A 25,003-nucleotide genomic window follows, 5' to 3' on the forward strand; every position below is an offset into this window, starting at 1 on the left:
ACACTGGAAGGAAGCCAGGAAAGCTAGGAGGTGAAGGTGAGGAGACAGAGAATTCCAGGCTTTGGGGACAGCTAGTGAAAATGCCTAGAGTCAGGAGATGGAGTGTTTTGTGCAAGAAACAGCAAACAGGCCCCTGGATCTTAGAGTACGTAGAGGGGAATAAGAAGCCCTGAAAGATAGGAAGGGACTAGGTTATGTAGGCCTTTAAGAGCCAAACACAGAATTTTATATTTCATCCTGGAGGTAACAGGGAAACAACTCGAGATTTAAGACATGATATGGTCAGACTTGTGTTTTAGGAAGATCACTTTGATAACTAAGGGGGAGTATGGAGAGACCAAGCAGGGAGGCCATCCAAAAGTCTATTGTGATAGTCTAGGTGTGAAATAATGGATGAGTGCCTGAACCAGGGTGGTAGTAATGTCAGAGGAGAGAAGGGGTATATATATATGAGATATTACAAAGGTCAAAATGGCAGGGCTTGGCAATTGATTGGATATGAGAGGGAAGAGAATCAAATATGTTTGAAATATCTATATCTATATATTTGAAAATCACCAGCATAGAGATAATCATTAAATCCATAGAAGCTGATGGAATCATCCAGCGAAATTGTGTAGAAGCAGAAGAGAAGACTCAGCCCAGACTCAGCCTGTGGAACATCCTTGGTTAGTGGGAATGACATGGATGAAGATCTAACAAAGGAGATTGATTAGGAACAAAAAGGGAGGTAGAAGGAGAGCCAGAAGAGAACAGTGTCACAAAAAACCTAGAGAGAATAGAATTTGAAGAAGAAAGTGCTCTGAAGTACCAGAGGCTATGGAGAGGTCAAGTAGGATATGGATTGAGAGAACACTATTAGATGTGTCAATTAAGAGGTCATTTGGTAATTTTAGAGAGATTGAATGATGAGTCTGGAAGTCAGACTTCAAAGAGTTTAAGAAGGGAGGAAGAGAAAAAAGATTATCATACAAAGTGGTAAAGAAACTACAGTATTATCCACCCCATCCTGACTCCCATCACTTGGAAATGTACTTTCAAGGAGCTTCGATGGCCAAGAATTAGAGACTAAAAACAAAACAGTGACTGGTCTATAAATCGTTGCTATGGAATTGATCACCACCCTCATACATACATGGATAGAACAGTGACCAGTAATGATGTCCTCTAATACTAAGGAAAAGAAAACACAGCTTTTGTGTGAATAAATAAAAAAGATGCCAGTGACCAAAGCAATCATTTTTCTTGTCCTTGATTGAAGCATGTGTTATAAACGCAAGTCTATGTCTATCTACTTGTGCATCTACTTGGTTAAGGATTTTAAGTGTACACATATCTGTGAAATCACTGGCCTGAACCAAATATATACATATATATTCAAATATATACACACACGTATACATATATAAAACAAATATATTCATACAAACACATGTGTGTGTATCTTTGCCCATGTGTTAACAGATTTTTACCATTTATCATTATTTGGATACATATCCCAAGGGAAATATCAGTCACTATGTATGCTGTGTTTGACTGGAGACATAATTGAGAATTGTTTGAGATTTCTTTTATTAATCAACATGGAGTATATGAACACATTCTACCATTCCATTTTTATGCTGTCATCAGCTAAAACTCAGCATTTAAATGGTTGATAAGAAAAATTACAATTGCAATCCTTGTCATATAGAACGTGCTTATCTCCCCAAGCTGGGTCTTCACTCTGGTGTATAACCTCTTTGGTTTGTGCAGCCACCTTAAAGATATTGTCTGTAGTATCTCACCCTTTCTTAATAGGTTATGTCAAAATGAAAATTCTGAAAGTGATGTCAACAAAACATGAAATTAATTTTGTATGGCTTACTAATTTTGCCAAAACAGCAGTCATGTCTTAAAAGTGGTTACTGAAAATTCAGCTGTGTTCTGTTGATGGAAAGTTTAATTTTTCTCCTATGATTTAGGGTTTTTTTTTTTTTTTGCTATGACCCCCTCAGACAACTGAAGGATATCAAAACTCACATGCTTTCATGGCATTTTGTGCCCAAGAGACTGGTTAGCCTATTCCCAGGTGGGAGCCTACAGTAAATCTAACCATTTATCTGCTTGCCTCTGATGTATAAATAGCAACTTAATGCTTTTTATGGAGAGAGAAAGGAGATAGAAAGATATAGTAATAAATCAATAGAACAGGAGGGGTAAGTGATTACAGGAATGCTTCTTGGGAGTTGGAGGTGGGGTGGGGAGGAGGACTTTTAACCCACTCCAACATTACAAGTTCTGAAATTAGAAAGGAAAGGGGAAAATGAAGGGGAAGGGGGAAGAAGGGGAAAAAAAGGAAAACAGAGAAATCCCTCAGCTTTTCACTTAACTACTCTTCTGAGATCTATTGATCAAAGTGCAACAACTAATTGGAATTGGTTGAGGGAGAAGATGTAATTTATTAGGGAAGAAGACCAAATAATAAGAGAATAAGGTTCAAGTCCCTGCACTGATACTGATTATGGGTCACCATTGGATAAGGTGGTCTCATAGGTCCCTTCCAGCTTTAATAATCTCTGAGTCTTCCCACCTATGAGATTGGTGTCTCCTCTCCTCCCCCTGCACTTCACCATTAGACAATGCCTTTTATGCTGTTTGATCCAGGCAGTTTGTGGTATTGATTCCTAGTTACAACTCTAATAACAATTGGCATTTTCATAGTATCTTACAGTTTACAAAGTGTTTTCCTCACACGAGCCTTTGAAGGGGCAGTAGAAATAAGATTACCCCAATTTTCATTTAAGGAAACTAGGAGTCAGGGAGGATACCAGACTTTCCTGAGCTAATAGGTTCCAGAGTTATGATTTGAATTCAGGTCTTCTTCCTCCATCTTCACCATACTACAATTCCCTTCACTAGAGATTTTCTCTCTGACCTAAACTATACCCAGTTGCTAATAGTTCATAATGTGTAATACACTACTCCTTCATTTTAACAGAGGTTTTCTAAACCTTAACCAGAAGGACTAAAATTTGCAGGAATTACACCTGCCACTATAGCCTAGTGACAGATTTGGAGGACAAACCTAACATCATCACACTAAGGCCATTTCCCACTTCACTTTCATGCAAGGTCAGTAATGCAGAGAATCATGATCACAAATGGACCAAAACAGTCACTTTTCCTACTTGCTTCAGTGATACCAAAAATATGCTTCAAAGACTCATATAACCATTGAGGGGAAGGCATTCCTCTGTCAACACAGATCATAACCTCTCTATGCCTTGGTTAATGAGCTTTGAGAGCTTCTGTGACCTGAACATTCATCATGCTATAAACTAACAACCAGTGATGAGTCTCTCCAAATTTAGCTCAGCATCAGCCATTAAGCATCTACTTTATCAGATCCTAATCACCATTTGTCTGGATTGTTGCAATAATCTTTTTTTGTCTCTTTTGGAGGCAAATAAGGTTAAGTGATTTGCTCAGGGTCACACAGCTAGTATGTGTCTCAGGCTGGATTTGAACTCAGATCCTCCTGACTCAAGGACTGGTTCTCTATCCACTGTGCCTCCTAGCTGCCCCTGCAATAGTCTTCTGATGGTTCTTATTGGTCTCCCTGTCTAGCAGTAAAGAGAACACCTGGTCTGGAGTCAGAAAGAGTTGAGTTCAAATTCTGCCTCAGACACTTACTAGTCATGTCACCCTAGGCAAGTCATTTAACCTCTGCCTCAGTTTCTTCATCTGTAAAATGGGGATAATAATACCTATGTCCCAGGGCTGTTGTGAGGAACAAATGAAATAATATTTGTAAAGCACTTAGCACAGTGCCTGGCACATAGTGTTATTTAAATGTTAGCCATTATATTATTATTACTATTATTATATCCTCTCCCCATGGAGAGTTTCAAATCTCTCACTAGATAATTGGTGGCTCTCATTACATCTTTAATCAATTGTGTCCTTGCTTTTGGCATATAAAGCTCTTCACAACTGGTTTTTTTCTTTCCCTTCCAGCTTTCTTAAATTCTCTTCCTTTCCTTATACCCTAAGATCCATCCATACTGGACAATTTGCTGTTCTTTGTTTCATCTGCTGTCTCTGTGCCTTGAATGTTCTCTCTCCTCACTTCCTCCTTTTAGAATCCTTCAACAATCCTTCCTTCAACAAATGGCTCAAATATCACCTTTTTTCCTGATCCCTCCAGCTTCTTCTCTAAATTTACTTTCAGTTACTCTGCATGTATGTTGCATGTGCCTATTTATTTACATGCTATTTCCTCTATTAGAAGGTAAGCTCCTTGAGGGCAGAGACTGTTTTTGCCTTTTGGGGGTGCAGGATATGTATGTGGAAGAAGGCTATCTATGTGTGTACATACACACAAAGTTAGAATTTGTCTTGGAAAGATATGACCTAAGTTCTAGCCCATGTATCATAGTAGATGAAGGCTATGCCTGTACCACCAGCAGTTTACCTGGAGTGAGTGGCAGGCAGAGTCCAGTACCTTCAAGACTGGATATTATTCCCTACAGTCTCTAAGAGGGTTATTGGGCTAAGACTAATAATTATCTGCCACATCTCAAATATCTAGGTTCAGAACAAAAGCCACTTCCTTGATTGCTTTTAAGGGGGAGGGTGTTATTAAGTTTATAATCACAATTCTTTGCCCTTGCTCCCCAAAAACTGGCCACCCAAAAATCATCCTAATAGCAATAGTGAATAAATCCATTTATCCAAGCAAAAGACCAAACTGAAATTGGAGAAACCCTATAAATTAGAATATAGCAAGGAATACACAAGAGCTCTTTAGCTGGGAATGAGATAGCATCTTAGCTCAAACCTGGAGAGAATGATCTCATCTAGAAGACCATTTTCAGTAGTCTCTAGAATTTCAAGACTTGAAAGTCAAAGAACATGATGTCACTATCTCCCATACATGTCTACAGCTCTAGCGGTTACAGTTCTCCATCCAAAAGTTTGAGTCATTCAAAAGTCTTAGTCTTTATGTCTATCTTTGTCTATGTCTGTCTCTCTCATTCTCTCTCTCCAGTCTCCTTAGAGATTCTCTCTCAAAGTGTGTCTGTAACCAACTCAAGTAAGTTTTGTATGGTCAATGAGCAATATAACATTGAGTTTTCTCTCAGTCAATCAATAATCATGTCTCCCTTCATGTATAAAGCACAGGGCTGTTCCTTCACAAAAACAAGGCCAGGCTTGGTTCAAATCCCATATCTGAAGTTTACTATGTGACCATGAGTAAGTCTCTTGACCTCCCTGAGTCTTTATTTCCTTATCTGCAAAATGATGAGGTTAGAAAAGTTAGACCCTGATGAGCTTTCGGGTTGTAAATCCATGATCCTATATAGGAGAATCCTCTTGAGTTTAGACTTTATGCTACTCATCTTCCATGATGGTGACAAATACTTTCAGTGAGCATAGGACTCCCTGTTTTATACCTCAATATTAATAATTAGGTTTAAACTAAATTATCTCTGTTGTTAAATTGTGCAAGGCAGCTTGAATAATTTAGACATATGAACAAGAAACAACTTATTGGAAGAGGCTCTTTAGGGTGGCCTTTTGCTATACTAAATCAAAAACTTTTATATAGTCAACAAAAAAATATAGCTATTGGGGCAGGTAGATGGCTTGGTGGATAGAGCACTGGGCCAAGAGTCAGGATGGCTCGAGTTAAAATCCAGTGTCAAACACTGTGTGTTTGCATGACCCTGGGCAAGTCATTTAACTTCTGTTTACTTCAATCCATTGGAGAAGGAAATGGCAAACCACTCCAATAACTTTGCCAAGACAACCCTAAGGACGATACGGCCCACTAGATCATGAAGAATCAGACATAATTGAACAATAGTAAGTGGTAGAGGCAGGATTAGAATCCATGTGTTCTGATTCCAAATCCAGTGTCCCAACATACTGTAAAACAATACTTTAAAAATAAAAAAGCTTGCTCTTCCCTCCATTACTCCTTGCTACTTTATGAGGTGAAATTCTTTATACCGTCCCTCTATTATCCTGTATATAATTTTACAATCTGGTTGTCCTGTCTCTTCTCTTGGTAAAGAGATTGTTTGTTCACTTAAGTCATTTCTAATGTATTTTGGTCTGGTGGTAGTAATTAACATGGGTTTAAATTCTTCAGGAAATAATAATAGTTTATGTTGATGTTCTTTGGTTAATTTCCCATTTTTTAAACATGGTTCATTTAAATTGGTCAGGATGGAGCTGCCTTAGTTTCTTGTCATCTTTTATTACATTTGTCATTCTTAATTGTAATTTATTTTGATCACTCTAATAATTGAGTGGTCTGATTATACTAATCAATTGCTAATTCAATTGCTTCCATAAGCAGATAAGTATCTATTAGAATAAAATGAATTTCCTTTTGTGTTATTTAGTGTTCAATATGTCAAGCATTTCTTGATTGTCTTCACAAAGAACATAATTATGTTATGTAGGTGTGGATTTGCTATGTAGTCTACAAACCTTTAGTCTGTCTCATGTCTTACTCCTGAAACATGAGTTAATAGTGTTTCATGACTTTCTTAGCAGAGAAACCTTCAAAAGCTGCTACCAAAGATCAAGAAGGACTTTTCTAAGCAATCTCTCAAAATTTCTTTTTCAGAAGCCAAGACTTCACAGTGCTATAGCAGAAAGAAAAAAATATGAAATGAAAGTTTAAAAATGAATCTATATGACAAATCTTGTAGTATAATTTTTGTGGTTAACCGAGAAACACGTTATGAGTCAAGTCTTTGGACAGAGGTTAGTAATTAAAGACAAATGCTATGACATAATCATTTACATGCAGCAGAAAGATTTTAGATTAAATCTGGCCTGACCCACGGCTCAGCAAGTGTTATCGTGGATTCTTGAAAGTCATTCATTTATTTACATTCTAATTTGGCCCACATGTTTTATTAAAAACAAAGAAAAAAGCTTACATTTCTCATAGGAACTAGTTGGACTCCAGCACTGGTTAATGAGACTGGTGGATTTGGGAATAGATCTCTAGTGTGTATGGACATAGCCCACTGAACAACATTTCAGCTTTAAAACACCTCATCTGAAAAAGAAAAGAAAAAGACTTGGTACTCTCTGACAAATGCTTTAAGGGAATAAGTTTTCTTGAATTTTGTCAGTTCACTGTCTAGGTCTAGGCAATGCCAAAAGAGCTGGTCAATTCAGTTGAGACAAAAAAGGGTGTTAAATAAGTTGCTTTTTCTTATCATTCAGAATTTTAGAGCAAGGACAAAAAAAATAAGTTGTTAAATTGAAGTGTTTAACTTTTCAAGACATTTTCTTTTCTTTTGCATCATATAGCTATAACCTCCATCACTATTCAAAGCAGCTTGACCTAAAGAGACCAGCTCTTGGAGGGAGAAGCTGTTCTCCAGTCTCCATACTTTGCTCTGTAATATGAAACATGCCATACAAGCCCAAGAGAAGGCCCCTTGGTTTTCCAAATGCTATTAAATTTTAGATGCTGCCTTTATTAAAAGCATGAAACAGTGGGGGAATAATAGAGATGGTCCCATCATCCACTTTTGTTCTGGAGAGTGGTAGAATTGTTAAGGTAAGACAAGAGAGGATTTTAAAGAAGAAGCACATAATGAAATAATGGTAGCTGCAATTTGATTAGTTAGCTGAGTCTCTACCATTCTGCCAAGGAATTATTTACTTGTCTTCTGAAAGATGAGTTCAAGGTTCCTTCCAGCTAAAATATTCTATGATTTCAATGAAATACAGATTTCAAATGAGGGTTCCAGAATAAAGTCTAGGGATCTGAACCCACAAATCCCCTAGTCAAAGTAAAGAAAAGTACCAACAACTATAATACAAAAATGGTGAAATGGAGAAGTGGTAATGAGCAGACAGGTTCAAGCCCCAGTCTTACCATTTATTACTCACTGTGTGAACATGGACAAGTCAGTCTCCATTAGTTTCTTCATCAATAAAATAACAGTTAGACTGGAAGATCCCAAAGGTCCCTTCTAGCTATGAGTCTAATACATTTCTTAAACTGGATGAGTGTCACCTTGTAACAATAACAGAGGCACCTTCAGTTTTCTCTCAGGGTTGAAGAATACAAGTACAGCAGGAGAAGCAGGGGGGTAAGTGAGTAAGAGGGGTGGGTAATATGCCAGAGTCAAGAGAGATGGAGAGCAAGGGAAATATAACTTAAGAGACCAGTTCATTGCCTTCTTGGAAATGCTTCTGATTTTTCATAGCATCACAGATGTTCAGAGCCAGGGAGGTTTAAGTCACAGTCTTCTTAATGCTTCTTTTATTTTTTGTCTTTCGAACTTGAAAATATATTTCCATCAGTATTATTGGAATTGCGAAGTAATAGCAATTGCGCGAACCTCTACTGTACCTTAACCTAAGGTGGTTATTATTACTGAGGGTTTTCCCCCTCTTTTCTCATCCTCTCAAAATTGCTTCCATTATTATTTGGGCTCATACTCAACATTGTTGAATGAATGCCAACTCAGCTGGAACCACCATTCTCCCCATCCACAGGTTAGGTTTGGTACATGTTGTGTTTGGAGCAGGAGTGATTCCAGAGGCAAGTTAGAAAAATAACAACTAAGTTCAGTAAAAATTTAATTACATCATGGGTGGGGGAGGGGTGAGGCTCACTGACTATTGCAAAAATCACCCCTTTCCTTTGTGCTACACCTCCCAACTGTCATTTCTTCCCACCCACACTCCCTAAACCCCCCTCCAAAATAGCCTTTAATAAGGCATCCAATAGCAATGAACCTTACCCTGGAGTACTAATTTTCACAGCTGACCAGAAGGCAAGTCATAACACTGTTGTTACTAGCAGCCTTTTAAACCCAATTTTTTGACCTTTTATGAATATGACTGTATCTCTGGGAAGAACAATTAGCTGTCAGATTCCCTTGGCTATCCTTCTGTTTACACTTCAAACAAACAAGCTAATTGTTTTTGTTTGTTTTGTTAAGCATCTGGGCCTGGTTATAAGACAATTAATGAATGAATCTAAGTTTGGATTTCATGAGTATATTTGAATTTCATGTCTTGCATTTAAGCCCAGAAGACCAAACCTAGGCACTCCTAGGATCAGGGAATAACACAACATTTAAATGAACTAACATTTAGTATTTGGAATTAAAACATAAACAGGAAGATAATTCAATACTTTTCTAATTATTCTTTCTTGCCATTGATACTAGGTGTTGCTAAGGTTTTGTAGCTTAATACAGGTACTCAAAGTTGGAGCCAATTGTATTAACCTTTAACTCCAGAGAAGCAGATTCCAGTTTTGCCACAAACTAGATGTGTGACAAAGGAGGCATCATTTAACTTCTCGAAGACTATTCCTTCATCTATAAAATCACTGAACTGCCCTAGGTGGTCCTGGGATTTTAGAGGTAGAAGGAATATTTAAAAATCATTTAACCTAATTCCCTTATTTTACAGATGAGGAAAGTGAGACCCAGAGAAGGAAGTGAGGTCACACTAAGTCTTGAGGTCACACAACTACCAATCTGAAACCCATTGCAATTGTAACATTCTATGTGTTCTTCCAATTTATAATTTTGTCTAGGAAAAGCTCTGCTTAGAAACTCTTGTCAGAATACATAAACATGATGGGCATATTTTATTGTGCTCTCAAAATTTGGTGTTGTATTACAGGAGAGTCCATTGGCATAGCCACTTAATTCTGTCAGTGACCACAATCCACTACCCACTATCCACCTGTTGTTATATTTCTGTTGTTGAAGGAGCAGGAGATAGGTCATGAAATCATCCATATTTTCTTACCCTAACAAAATGGAGCTCCAGGCTGGCAGCTTAGAATTGTAATCATTCTCAAGGATACAAGAATCAGCACACAAGGTCAGACTTGTATTCTTTCCAGCTCAGTACTCTATCTTTGCTCCTGACCCCAGACAACTTAATTATCCACCTTGACATCATTCTCAAAGGGTGAAAACATTCTCCCCAACATCCTAATTCCATTAACAACATTATTATTATTATGGTACTTATTATACATATATAAAGGTATTAATATATAGCACACCTCCAGGCTAACTCACCCAATCCCCATTTGCACTGATAGATGAAGTCCTCAGAAAGGGAAATGATTACTTTCCCCCTAAGGATTTTGGGGGCAATGCTGAAGGGTTGTGACTTCTAATGCTATCACTCAAGAATTCCTATCCTATGTACTCCCCAATATCAAACAGTTAATAACAATTAGCTTTTATAGCAACATATTTACTGAGAAAAATCTATAAGATCAGAAGTTTCTAAAATATCTTCCAAATTGGGGGATGTACTCTCTCCTTGTTCACACAAGGTCTTTGGGTAGAGTGTACTCATGCTTAAAGTCCTAAAATAGTTTAGTCCCACATATGGATAATACATGTGATAGAGGAATACCTCATGATTTCTGGCCCTGGAAAACATTTCCTTCCTATGTGGAGTGCTCATGTAGTTTGCTGCTAGGTATGGTGTCATTAATGGATGAATGACTCCCTCATTCATCTGGCCTAGTGTGGTATCTCAGCTGAAGTGCCAATCCACAGCTGCTATGTGGCAAGTAGGCTGCTCAGCTGCTTGTTAGGCTCCTCACAATGCCAGGCTGATGCTGTTACTGGCTCCACTCATCAGTGGGACCTCTCTGATGGCTTCATTTTTACCTGACACATTGGTTACCTGAGTGGGCATTCCTCTATCATGAGATAAGCAACTGGATGGCCTAGTGAGTAGAGTGTTAGATTTGGAGTCAGGAAGAACTGAATTCAAATCCTGCCTCATCCACTAGCTGTATGACCCTGAGGAAGTTCCTTAAACTCTCTGTCTCAATTTCTTTATTTTTAAAATGGAAATAATAGCACCTACCTCAGAAGGTTGTTGTGAAAATCAAATAAGATAGCATTTTTAAAGTGATTTGTAAACCTTAAGGCTCTACATATACACACCAACCATCAACCATCATCATCATCACTATTATTGCAATTAACATGAATTATTATTACTAATTTAGCTAAGATCATAAAAAATCATGAAAGGAACAGAGACACCATGCACTTAGAGACTTATGAAAGCCAGCAGAAAAAAGGGAAGTCACAGTGAGAGTTAAATGGGTTAGGGTACGGTAAGTATTTTATAAACTTTTGATAGAGAATGGGATAGGACCTCATTTCAATGATACGGGAAACTCCCAAGTGAGCTCCTTCTGCTAATGCAGATCAGATCAGTAACTTCTCTATAATTTAGTCTTAGAAAATTACCTAGAGTATTGAGAGGTTAAACGATTTGGCCAAAGTCATATAGCCACCATGTGTTTAAGATGGGACTTGAACCCAGCTCTTCTTGGTTCTAAGGCCAACTCTTTACTTGCCCTGCCAAACTGTTTCTCATAAACTTCTTAATACTATATAAATGTTATTATGCCATGTTCCTTCTCATAAATGTTTAAAAACAAATAAAAACCATCATTATTATTGTCATCAATCAATGCTTTCCCATATTGTGACAGCATTCAGACTTGAAGCCCTTGTAACTGACATGACCTGATGGTGATTGGGTCCAGCTGTTTGTGTCCACTTTGTTGGGGCTGGTTATTTACTATTGAACTAAATAAATTGGGTTCAACCTTTGAGATGCTCAAAGGGCAATATGATCCGGGCAGTTCCTCACAAGAGGTGTTGGAATAACATCCCCCATTTTCAGTTTCAGTGACTTGGAGTATTTCAATTATCCCCCCCCCATTTGTTTTGAATTCCAGGGAGCAGGGAAATGTCAGTATGTTGTTGAGAGAACAAGGATCTCATAGACGTCTACTTTTAACATGTGTCTATCCATGTGTCCTAGGAGGAAACTAGGGAGCTGACCTCAACTGAGTTCTTATTTCATCAGCAGAAACTGATCACTTAGTGATCAGTTCTCCCTGATGAACTCTGGCTCCATACTAGGCCAAATTCACTCTTGTCTGAGAGGTAGCTCTACAACTACTGTTATTCTACTCTTGTGTTAATACCAGAAGGCAGCAAAGTGGATGAGACAGCCACTGCATGACAGATGGCCATAATCTGGCCATATTGTCTCCTTAAAAACCTTGGTCCCTGCAATAACCCAGATTTCCTGGATAGTAGTCTTTCATCAACTAAATTCCCTCCTCCAACAGAAACATGTCTTTCTGTGTCATGTTAATATTATTAGGTAATTAAGAATAAGGTCTTCTTCGTGGTTTCGGGGAAAATGTATTTGTTAATATTTGTCTTTTAACTCCTCATTCAGGAACTTTTAAGGATTCCAGTGGTATTGAGTGGTCAGTGCCATTATTATATTTTCAAAGATTGGTACCCTACTTTTAAATTTTCTTGTACCTAAATCTTTTCTGTTTCCTTATTTCTCCCTGAAATTTTGCCAGTATCTATCAATGCTTTTGTAATATTTGTTACTAATTCCCAGAACCCCCAACAGTTCATATCATGCACCCAGGGATGGTTGGAACCATCTGGATTGGGGGCTTGATTGAACATATTGAACTGTTTTTTGGATTGTGTTTGGGGTTCAAGGAAACCCAAAACATATTTCCCAAAGAACTCTTTCTTTCCCTCAATTTAAAAATCATGTCTATTTTAAGGGAAATTTAATCCATATGTTACTAAATTCCTTACACTTACCTCATCAAAAATTTGGTTTTGTAAGAGTTATTTGATGTGCAACAAGCCTTGGGAATTGTTTTATGAGATTTTTTCAGAAGACTTTTTGCTTGGAAACAGGAAGTCAAATTTTGCTAGGTGTAGATTGACTCAAGTACACACTTTGCCAAGTGTAAATTTACTGATATGCCCAAAGACCTAAATTTTATTCAGAATTTAGTCCTGGTAAAGTTCAAGTGCATTCTAAACTTGGAAAAATTAGAATGTGATGATATTCATTACATGTTCATTTATAATTCGCTGTTACCTCAAGATTTGGAAAAAAAGACACACCTAGACACTACGAATATAATATTTTAAAAACCAAGAAATGTCTTCTTATTGTATCTTAATCCTACTTAAGAATCCATTCAAATTGCTCATCTAATATTCCCAATGATGATCTAAATATGTATTGTATTTCTCATTACAGAACATTTACTTCTATAATTTATGAGATTCCTAATCCTTTTCCCCTCCTACCTGCTACCCCCAGCCAATAAAAACAAGAAAATAAAAATATGTATATTAATGATTCTTTTAAATATTCAGATCCCCTCAGAGATACCATTGGAATAATTTGAAACCATGACTAAACTGATTATATATATATATATATATGTATATGTTATATATACACATATACATACACAAGAATATACATATATGTGTGTGTATGTATATATGTATATATAAATATAAACATATGTATATATATTTGGCTAATGTTTAAGTGAACAGACACAAGTAATTTTGATCATATATAAATAATCAAATACCTGGTAATATTAAATGTGTGATATAAAATCTAAAGAAGTAAATATTACATATGTAAAATTCAATTGTAAAATAGACCACAAAAGAACAGTACAGTACATTGTACATAAATTGGCAAAAAGATACAATTGCTTCTCACTTATTCTTGTATTGAATTCTTACTAGTCCTTGGCCAATAATGGAAACATTTAAATACAGTGAAGGCTTTCAGTCATTTACACTTTAGTTATTATTCATCTAATCAGATTCTTTTCCTAACATCTAGCTAAGATACTGTAAGAGAACAGGAATTTGTATATTCTCACTGTAGTCTTCTCAAGAGCTCATTCCAAGTATTGCATAATTCCTGTTATGAGTTTTATGTGTATCTCATGGTGTTCCTATACTATCAACTTCTTCATCAGGTTAGCATACCTTGGAATGATTTTTTATTTAGACAACACAATGTTATTAGTTGGATTCCATCTTTTGAGGGTCCCCACTATCAGCATGTTGTACGATACTCTATAGCCTTCCTAAGCCAGATGCTAATACAGTATCTGATATTTCTCAATCTTTCCAGCCCTAGCCAATTGGGATGCAGAATATATATTTTCAGAGGGTGTGCTAACATCTTAATTTGATCTTGGTCTTTAATAGGTAACACATTTAATAGGTAATACAGATTAGAAACTCCCAGCTTGATTCTTCCTTCATTCTTGGAAGGGTAACACACATGGAGACCTTGAAAAAGAAAAATTATATCTCTGTACCTATTATAACTTCTCCACTCCATCCAGGGAATGGGCTAAACTGGGTCCATAAGGTTAATACCATAATTTTTGCCAGGTGATTGCATGAAAACCAGTGACAGACTTCCAAATTAAAATTACAAGCTAAATTTATGCCAGAATAATCCACAAGAAGATACAAATTCCTGTTCTCTCATAGTATCTTAGCTAGATGTTAGGGAAAAGATCTGATTAGCTGAATAATGACTAAAGTGTAAATAACTGAAAGCCTTCACTGTATTTAAATGTTCCTATTATTGGCCAAGGACTAGCAAGAATTCAATATAAGAAGTATTTACTAAGCACCTATTTTGTACAGACTTTGTTCTAGAGACTCTAGAAGAGATAAAAAACTTGGACAAGACGTGGCTCCTGCCTTCAAGGAGCTTATAATCTAATGATAATGACTATGTCTTACTTTAAATTTTATTAAGCTTTTCCCTCATGATCCAGTGAAATAAGTGATGCAAGCAATATTCTCTCCATTTTATAAATAAAGAAACTGAGGTTGAGAGGTTAAGGTCATATAGCTAGAAAATGTTAGAGCCAGGTTTCAAACCCAGGGCTTTTCTTGTTCCAAGTCTGATATTCTTTCTATGATGTCATATGGTTTTTTAAAACACTGTTATTAACCCAAATAAACTTCCCAATGGTTAAATATTAGGCAATGCATGGGTTGCTTTGGTTTGGTTTTAGAGTGGGAAAAGAACCTTACCTTAAATCCACCTACTTATCTCATTCTACCTACATGCAAAGGCAGCTAGGTGGCACAGAGGATAGAATGCCAGGCCTGGAATCAAGAAAACTTGAGTTCAGATCTGACCTCAGACACACTAGCTATGTGATCCTGGGCAGGTCACTTAATCTCTGTCTCAGTTTCCCCATCTGTAAAATAGGGATAATAACATCACCTACCTCCCACATTGTTGTGAAGATTCAATGAGATAATAGTAAACACATGGTAGGTATTGTTGTTGTTATTGTTGTTATTATAATGTAAACCTCACCTCTGACAGAAGTAGGGGCAGGTAGAAGTCAGCCCCTTCTTCACTTGTCCCTCCTCTACCAGCTTCCTATGAGCAACCTATAATGACCAGCTTGGTATCCTGCACCTGCAGTCTTCCAGTACCAACAGCTGAGGCCAATTAACCCCTATTGGTAGCTGATCCAGACACTAACATCAATCCAGCCCCTATTCAGGAAAATATCAAAACTACTAGAGCCATAGCAACCAAGCCCCCACCTTATTCCTTTTATGAAACCCTTCCCCTTTTTCCTACTTCCAGTAACTGACTCTCTGCCTTGTCCTTCCATGCCAAATTACTCCCCTATTTTCCTGCCTGTGTATTCTTAATTGTTCCAAGACTAAGTGTCTGTTATGATCTCCCCAGACCTCCAAGCACCTGGAGTCCCACTCACCAGCACCATTCACTAAGACTGAGTCATCCATACATTCTTCCTTAGACTGCCTAATGCCCATTGACTGCTTGCTTGGACTTCTGTATATCACCTGCTGCCATCCTGCTTTGATGATGTGCTTTGCTCAAAAGTCCATATTTCCTTTTACTGACTTTTAGGACAGGGGTTCTTAACTTGGGATGTATTGGGTGGGTTTCCATGGATAGATTTCAAGGGGTCCATGAACTTGGATGGGGGAAACATGTTCAATGTTCAGCCATTTCAGTTATGTCAAAAAATCTTTATTATCACTAACCGCTAATAGAAATTTAGCATTTAATTCAATTATTTAAAACTATGATTCTGTGAAGAGGGTCCATTGCTTAATTAAACTGAGAAAGGGGTCCATGGCACCAAAAAAGGCTAAAAACCTCTATTCTAGGACCTTCTCTGATTCAAGTCAACTCATCAAACACTTATCAAATGTTGACTCTGTGTACTGTGCTAGGCTTTGGAAATACAAAAACAAGATGGAAATAGTCCCTACCTTTAAGAAGCTTACATTCTACTGATTGCTTTTCCCAAATAGTAAGTTTGGTTTCTGGTTCTCAACAACCTTTTGTCAAGGATATCTTGCCCTTGACTAAGCCCTAACTCTGATAGAGCACGGAGTCTGAGCTGGCCCAATCAGACTTATAGCAGTCAATAAAGTAATGATGATTCTTCTTGCCACCTCCCAGGAAGGAGGGAGATTTTAAGAACTGTTACAGGACCAAGAAGCATAGGCAGGATCACGCAAATGTGCATGAGTGACTCAGGGCCCAGTCATATCCGGCAGTAAAGGAGATATTTAAGCCAGCTTTGTATTACTTTCTGGGCTAGAATAGTCCATTCTTTTCAAGAATTGCACTGTGGTGTGTCAGAGTAGGGAATAAGATCATGAGATCAAAGTCCTTAGAGGCTATTGAGTCCAGACCTCTCCTTTTTACAAACAATGCAACTGAATGGTGCTGGTTGACTTATCCTTTGTTCTTGAAGAAGACCAAAATTACATCATTTTGTCTCCCTCTGTAATCTCTAATTATGATAAGGTTCAGAGAGAACATAGGTCTCATCTTCCCATATTTGAATGTATGCAGTTTATTCTTGTTTATTCCCTTATGATTAGTAATTTGCATTTACCTTTTAATGTTTCTCTTAATGCCCACATTTGGACTTCAGAGTTTCCATGAAGCTCTGATCTTTTCATCAGGAATGCTTGAAAGTTTACTATTTTGTTAAAGGTACTATTTTCCCCTTTAGCATTATACTAAATTTGGCTGGGTAAGTTAATTCTTGGTTATAAATCAATATCATTTGCCTTCTGGGAATATCATATTTAAAACTTTCTGCTTTTTTACTATGGTGGCTGCTAAATCATGTGTGATCTTGACTGTGGCTTCCTGGTATTTGAATTCCTTCATTCTGACTGTGTGCAAGATTTTCTTTTTGATCTGAGAGCTCTGAAATTTGTACCTGGGAGTTTTCATTTTGGAGTTTTTCAGGAAGTGGCTGGTGGATTCTTTTTATTCCCACTTTGCCCCCTGGTTCTAAAAGATCTGGGCAGTTTTCTTTTAAGATTTCTTGAAATATGATGTGTAGGCTTTTTTGTCACAGCTTTTAGGTAATTCAGTGATTCTTAAAGAATTTTTCCTTAATCTATTTTCTAGATCAATTATTTTTGCTAGGAGATACCTTATACTTTCTTTTACTTTTTTTAAAAAAGTGTTTTAACTTTCTTCTACAATTTCTTATTGTCTTATGGAGATATTGGTTTCTATTTGGTCCATTCAGAGAGTTTTTTTGCTTGGGCAAGATTTTGTACCTCTTATGCCAAGCTATTAATTCCCTTTCCAATTCTTTTTTCCATAGCTCTCATTCTCTGTAGAATATTTTCCTCTAGCATTTTCGTTTCATAAATAAAAACATTTTTTAAACTCTTGCTCCATCTATTCCAGGGATTCCAGCTGAATCTGTGTCCAAGCTATGTTTTTCTTTGAGGCTTTGATTATAGATGTTTTAAAGTTATGCCCTTCTTCTGGGTTTGTGTCTTGAGTATTCCTGTCACCAGAATAGCTTTTTAAGGTGAGATTCTTTTTTATGTTTTCCTATTCTTCCAACCTACTTCCTGACTTCAGACTTTAAGTTAGGGCTAGGCTCTGCTCACTTCTATAAGGAAGGCCCTGTTGCTGCTTTCTTGGGGTATTGAATGTTGCATTGTTCCAGGCTCTTAGGGTCATCTCTGGTTGGGGACTTGGAAGTTTCCATTGCTCCCAAAGTTGTCTAATCAAAGTCTGAGCTCTGCAAGTTCTTGACTTGAATTTGGGTCTGTGAAGCAATAGACTGCTGCTCAACATAGCCATGTTTAGTCATTTGGGAAGCTCTCCTGGTTTAGAGTGACAGCACTATAGATTTCCTTTTGGTTTGGAACACAAATTGGAATTGAGACTCCAGTCTGCTCTTGCATCTAAACCATACCACAACCGCTTGCTTCTAAATATTCTCCTTGCTGGGTACATAAGTGTCCATGACCATTCCTTACCCCAGAATAGCACACCCTTCAGGCAAGTTGCCTCCTTAGTCCACCCTGGATCTGTGACTCGGCACTTGGTAGAGGGTAACAAAACTTCCAGTTGGCTCCTGTTCCCTTTCTCAATGCCCAGCATAGACTGAGACTTCTTCCTGCTGCCTTGGTGCATGGATTTTCCAGAAGTACTAAAGTACTACAAGTGACAACTTCTTGCTACACCCCTTCTTCAGTTTCCACAGATCTCTGTTTGCCTCCCTATGTCAACCTGGGCCCAGTTCTTACAGCATATGCAACATTCTCTGATTTGTATCAACAAATGTGGAGGCTCAAGCCTTTCTCCTTACTTCAGAGCAGGCATAGGCATCTTCTGACTACTTTCTATTAGCTTATTATATAGTGAGGTAAAGCCTTTTATTTGGCTGCTGAACCAGAGCTCAATGTGCATACAAAATATTTGAATAGCCAAAATCTTGATTTCTTCCTTGGTATTAAATGAGGCAAGAAGGAAAGGAGGAAAGGTAACGTGTTTATATAATGCCTACTGTATGCCAAGTACTGTGCTAAGCCCTTTACAAATATTGTCCCATTTGTTCCTCACAACAACCCTGCAAGGTAGGTGCTATTATTATCCCCATTTTATAGTTGAGGACACTGAGGTAAAGGTGACCCTTATTCAAGATCACACAGCTAAAAAGTATCTGAGGCCAGATTTAAACTCAATTCTTCTTGAATACAAGCCTAGTGCTTTATCCACTGTGCCACCTAGATGCCTAGGTCTCTGAGTAGAAGAGTTTCATCAGTCTCTCTTGCCTACCTTTTTTTTTTTTTTAACAAATGATACCTCCATTTCTAGTGCATTTTTTCATTCTTGATCTTAAAGTATTCAGTGAGTGTGGAAGGTCTATCAATGCTATTTCAGATCCCACTGACAGCTATAGTCCTGGAGCAAATGTCAGCAATGTCTGAGTTCAATGAAGAGATCACATACCTAATTTCAGGTCTGTACTCCATCTACTGTGCCTCCAGCTACCTACTAAGACCAGAGCCTGCTCTGCACATGTACTATTCTCCTCACAGACTTATTGTCAGTCAAGAACCATTTGCTGTGAAGAAAGTATTTGGAAACCTAAAGTGTTCTAGAAATGTGGGGATTAGTCATTGTAATAATAATTGTATGTTTGTAGCAGGTGATGTGGTTTCCCATTTCTCAACAATCTTTTCCTGCTTTGGTGCTGAGTGAGCTCTTCTCACCCAGTCTCCAGGGATGATCATTTAACTGAGTTGTTGGGCAACCATTGTACCTACCCAGCTACCTGGAAAGCATGTGGAAAGTGAGGTGGAGGAAACAGGACATGCACTATTTCTTCTGGAACAATAATTTTTATGGACACCTGCCTAGTCAAGTATCAACAACATTGACAAATAAGAATAAGAGCATTTTGAAAAAAGGTACCATGGCACTATTTATAGAATGGCAGAATTAGACTTAAAAAAAAGCAAACCTGGTAGAAATATTGATACGTGTTAGCTATGTGATAATTTGAAACTTGCTTAACTTCTCTGAATCTCATTTTCCTCATCTGTAAAATGGAAGTAATAAAGTCTGTAGTTCATCGAGTTGTTGTGAGGATCACATGAGATGATGTAAATAAAGCACTTAGCAGACCATAAAATTCTACATCCATGTCCATCATCATTACCATTGCCTATGGCATATGGATCAATTTATGGCTAAGGATTTCCTTCCTTCTCTCCTTCCTTCTCTCCTTCCTCCCTTCCTCCTTTCCTCTTTCTTTTTTTCCTTCTTTTCTTCCTCCCTCCCTCTTTTCCTCCTTCTTCTTTCCTACCTTCCTCCTTTTTTCCTTCCTTCTTTCCTTCCTTACCGCTTTCCTTCCTTCCTGCCTTCCTTCCCTCCCCTCCTTTCATCCTCTCCTTCCTTCCTTTCTTCTTGCTACTGTTGGCTAGAGCTGTCTAAATGAAAAACCTAGGAAGCTCCTGAGAGAGTCACACTGTCCCAGTTCTTTCCTTTAAACACCATCCTATACAAGTAAAGGGAAAGTCACAAGTGGCAGGGTGGAGGTGGGGGACAGAAATCTCTTGTTATCATTTTACTTCAATAGTTCTTTGGTTCTGTGACTTGCTATTGAACCCACAAAACTAATGTCTTCCAAGATTAGACATTTTCTGCCTAATAAGAATGCACATTTCCAGTCAGCATGGTGGGAGCGGGCATAAAGGGTCAGACAAGGAGAAGAAGGTGCACACGTGTCCTCAGAGCTGCTGAAGACTCAGTTTAATACTTGGAAAACATGTTATTGTACAGATCCAGTACTATTACTGTGAACATCATTATAAGGAACATCCCACTACAGTTAAAATGTTTCCAAGCCCCAGCTGATGGTCTACTTATTCTACGTGATATTTGATACAACGAAATTCCATTATAGTGAACTAGCCCAGAAGCCTCAATGATGTTTGTTGCAACAGAATTTGACCTATGTTCTTCCACTGTCTATTGCAATTATGTTGCCTATTTCCCATGTGATATTAACAGTCGGATAATTGAGTATTTCCTGGCACCTCTGGTTTTTTAAGAAACCTCTGCTCATTGGAGCTACCCTTGTTATTTCCAAGTCCAAATTTCCACCCTCTTCATTTGTTACTCCTCGAGCTTGGGTCGATAAAAGAACAGACAGTGGTCCCCAAAGTGATATGGCCTGAGCCTGCCTTGTTGTAGGTTCTGGAATATGCCGAACTAGTGAGTAATGTCTGGGAATGATTTGGCTGACTCCCTTTTACTCAAGGACAATTTCACATTCTCACAAGCTCTCAGAATGTTTTTCCTTCAGGAACAATGTCTGACACTGGAATTTCCTAAACCTGCTGTTCTGTGGTGAGACAAATGTCTTCCCAAATAGGAAAAAGGGAAGCCAATTTTGCCCCTTGTTTTTCTGACTGGTTCTTTGTGCTGTGACCTTGTGTTTCCTTGACTTCTTCATTTCCCCCAAAAGACTCAGCAAAGGGGATGAACAATTTAACATTTTATGGGAATAGCTAATACGTGCCAGTTTCATTTCTTATACAATTTGATGGCCAAAGAATAAAAATTGCAAGTCACTCAAAGGCCAATGGAAAGACCCACAGTAGGTATAAATAGACTGCAGCATATTAACAATGCTAGATCAAGAGGAAAAAATAAATAATAGTATTTATATAATAATAATAAGTAATAATAATACATAATAAAATAAGAGATCTTATCAAAGAGATGTATGACAGGAAAAGAAAAAGGGGAACCAGTGATGTGGTGAGGATGAAGAATCACAGAGAGCCCCTGTGCTACATTAGTGCTGATGTAAAAAAAAAATGCCTCTTTATCTCCTACCCCCATTCCTGAATGATTTATGGAGGATTTAAGGCACGGCATGGACAAAAATCATACACAATATGAGAAAGCATAAATGGGCTATGATTTGTACCATTCACATAAACACTTATGTCAATGAGATGCCAGATCCGTTGAGTGATTGAAGCAGTCATAGTGAATCTGATCTCATTCTCTGACAAGTGATGGCTTTCTCATTGACCTCCCTCTAAACTCCTATAACACTCCACTGCCTGCACCTTACAAGACATTCAGATACATACACACATATAGTATATACCTGTTACGTGTATATAATATATGTAATATATAATATTATATATTTATATTATTGTATGTTTTATATATACTATACATATAGTAGCTAACATTTATATATCACTTTAAGGTTTACAAAATACTTTATAAATGTTACCTCATTTGATCTTCACAACAACCCTGGGAGGTGCTATTGTTGTACCCATTTTAGTGATGGGGAAAGTGAGGTTCATAGAGGTTAAGTGTCTTGTTCAAGGTCATACCAGATAGGTAAATGTGGTAGGGAAGATTTGAACTCAGGTCTTTCTGACTGGTCCAGTGTACTACTCCCCCTCCAACACTATATATAATATTATACATATATATGTCTATGTCTATGTATATGTGTGTATACATGTATTTATGTATGTGTGTATGCTTGAAGATCATTGCACAGTAGTCCTGGGCTTAAAGTGGAAGAACTGAGCTCAAATTCTGCTTCAGATATTATGGGCAACTCACAACCTCTTTTCTTCATCTGAAAAAACTTTGTCTCAATTTCTTCATCTCCTCAATCTGAAGAGGTTAGTTTCAATGGCCCCAAGATTCTTTCCATATATAAGTAAGATATGGCAATTTACCCTACCAGACTGAGACCCCGTTATCCCTTCGATAGATCAAGGTTTGATGTGAGGATTTAGAAATAATTTTTGTTGAGTTGATGATTGAACCCAAGGGAGCCAATGAGATCAGCAAGTTAAATACCATAAAGAATAGCTGTAATTAGGGGTGAAAGAACAGTAGTTAAGATCCAGAACAATCACAGGAGTCAAAATCCAGGAGAGTAATACATAGTAAATCTCACATCTCAACTGTCTTTATGCATATGGCCAAAATTTAAGCAACGAGCAGAAAGATCACATGGTCAAACAACAAAGTTGAACTGGGCTACTGATTGTTGAGAATTCTCCATATCTAGCTTTATGCAGACCCCAACAGCTGCTCTCTGGCCACTTTCATATCAAGTATTAAGGTACCCTTTCTCAGCCCCACCCAGTTCCCAACTCTAGCTCTGAGTATAGTAATCAAGTCAACTGTGTCAATCAATTGCCCTATGGCTCCACTCACCATCTTTATGCTTCCCAGAACAAAATATCCATCCTTGGCCACCATTTCCCTATATATGTTGTCTTCTATTAGAATGTAAATTCCTTTAGGGGAAGGACTGTGTTACTTTTTGCATCCCCATCTCTAACACTTAACATAGTTTCTAGAACAAAAAAGTAATATACAATTTTTCATTTGTTCATGTATTTATTCATTCATGCATTTATTCATAGTTATCACTGAGATTTAAATATAATAAAATCCTTGACTGGGATGTGATATGTTATTAAAAAAAAACAGTAAAGCTAAGGGGAGGGGGGTAATATATACTGAATTTAAATTTTAAAAAAAGAATATATACTGATATAAGAAAATCCAAGCACTTGGAGGCGAAAGCATGAAGGAAAGATCAATGGATATAGTAACGGGAACAATTTTATCACTAGCATATGCTACAGCCTGCCTGAACAGAAAAAGGAGATCAATGAGCTCGGGAAATGTATCACAAGCCCAGGACAGAGTCATGATATAGCAGTGATAGGAACCTACTTACTCATAAAACCACTGTCTCTCTATCTCTGTTATTAGAGTAGCTAATAGCTTCTTGAGTTATCTCAATGATAAATTTCATCCATCCTTCAAAAGGTAAAGGAACCAAAAAGGGAAATTTGACTCTGGATCTGATTATTACTAATAAAGAGGTACTGGTTGCTCAGGTGAAAATGATGGGAACCTTTCTTGTAGAGTTTGTAATCTAGGAGAAGAAGCCAGGACATAGTACGATATGTACTCTAGATTTTAGGAGAGATTCCAAAGGGTGCAAAGGAAGAATAGACAGGAAACCATGGTCAAAAATTCAGTAAGGAAAGTCAGGTCAGGAGAGACAGAAAAAACTATCAAGAATTAAATTGTGAAGACACAGAGATAAATTATTCCAATGAGGAATAAAAACAAGAGCTGTCTGGGGGGAAAATGTAGGTGCACTTGGAACTCATGGACCAACTTAGATTTATAAAATATATTTGTTATTATTCACTTGTTTTGGTCATATCCAACTCTTCATGACCTCATTTGGAGTTTTCTTGGCAAAGATACTGAAGCAGTTTGCCTTTTACTTCCCCAGGTCATCTGATGGATAGGGAAAACTCAGACAAAAAGAGTTAAGTGACTTGCCCAGGATCACACAGCTAGTAAGTATTTGAGACCAGATTTTAATGCAGGTCTTCCTGACTCCAGGCTTGGTGTGCCACCTAGCTGCCCTCCAAAACAGATTTAAAGAAGATGAAATTAAGGACAAATAAGACAGGATGAACATAAAATTTTGTCACAGTCCCATAAAAATAGTGTCAGTAGTGCTAAAGCTCACATATTAGCAGAAGCTGGCAAGGAAGACTAAAAACAAGGTTTTTTGTTTTAATTATATTGGGGGGAGAAGATCAAAAATGGGGTAAAGCTGCTCATTGAGGTTTGTGGAATGATGATATTTGACAGCAGACAGAAGGTAGAGTTGATCAGTTCTCATTTTGGCTCTATTTACTTTCCCAAGAAAGGTGTTTACAATAGAAATGACAATATAAATGACTAACAAGGAATTTTCTATCCAGTATAAGCAAGGAAATAGAAATCTTGGTTGTGCTTGATTAATTCAGATCACTGAGCCTAGGTAATGTATATCTTCACAAATTTTTTTTTTAAATGGCAGCTATCACTAATGAGCAATATCTCATGGTATTGTTTTGGAAAATGTGCAGATGGGGCAGCTAGGTGGCACAGTGGATAGAGCTCTGGCCTTGGAATCAAGAGGACCTAAGTTCAAATCAGACCAGACACTTGGCACTTACTAGCTGTGTGACCCTAAGCAAGTCACGTAACCCTGATTTCCAAAAAAAAAAAAAAAAAAAAGAGGAAAATGTGCAGAGATGAAGACTAAATGATAGTACCATTTGCTGGATTCCAAACTGACTGAATGACTAGACTCAAACAATAATCCCATAACTTGACTGAAAGTTCTCATCAGTATGCCCTAGAAATTAATGCTTAGTCCTGTCTCGATGCCTTAGATAAAGTCATAAAT

The sequence above is a fragment of the Vombatus ursinus genome, unplaced genomic scaffold (genome assembly GCF_900497805.2).
Source record: "Vombatus ursinus unplaced genomic scaffold, bare-nosed wombat genome assembly UNPS02014798.1, whole genome shotgun sequence".
Classification (NCBI taxonomy): Eukaryota; Metazoa; Chordata; class Mammalia; order Diprotodontia; family Vombatidae; genus Vombatus; species Vombatus ursinus.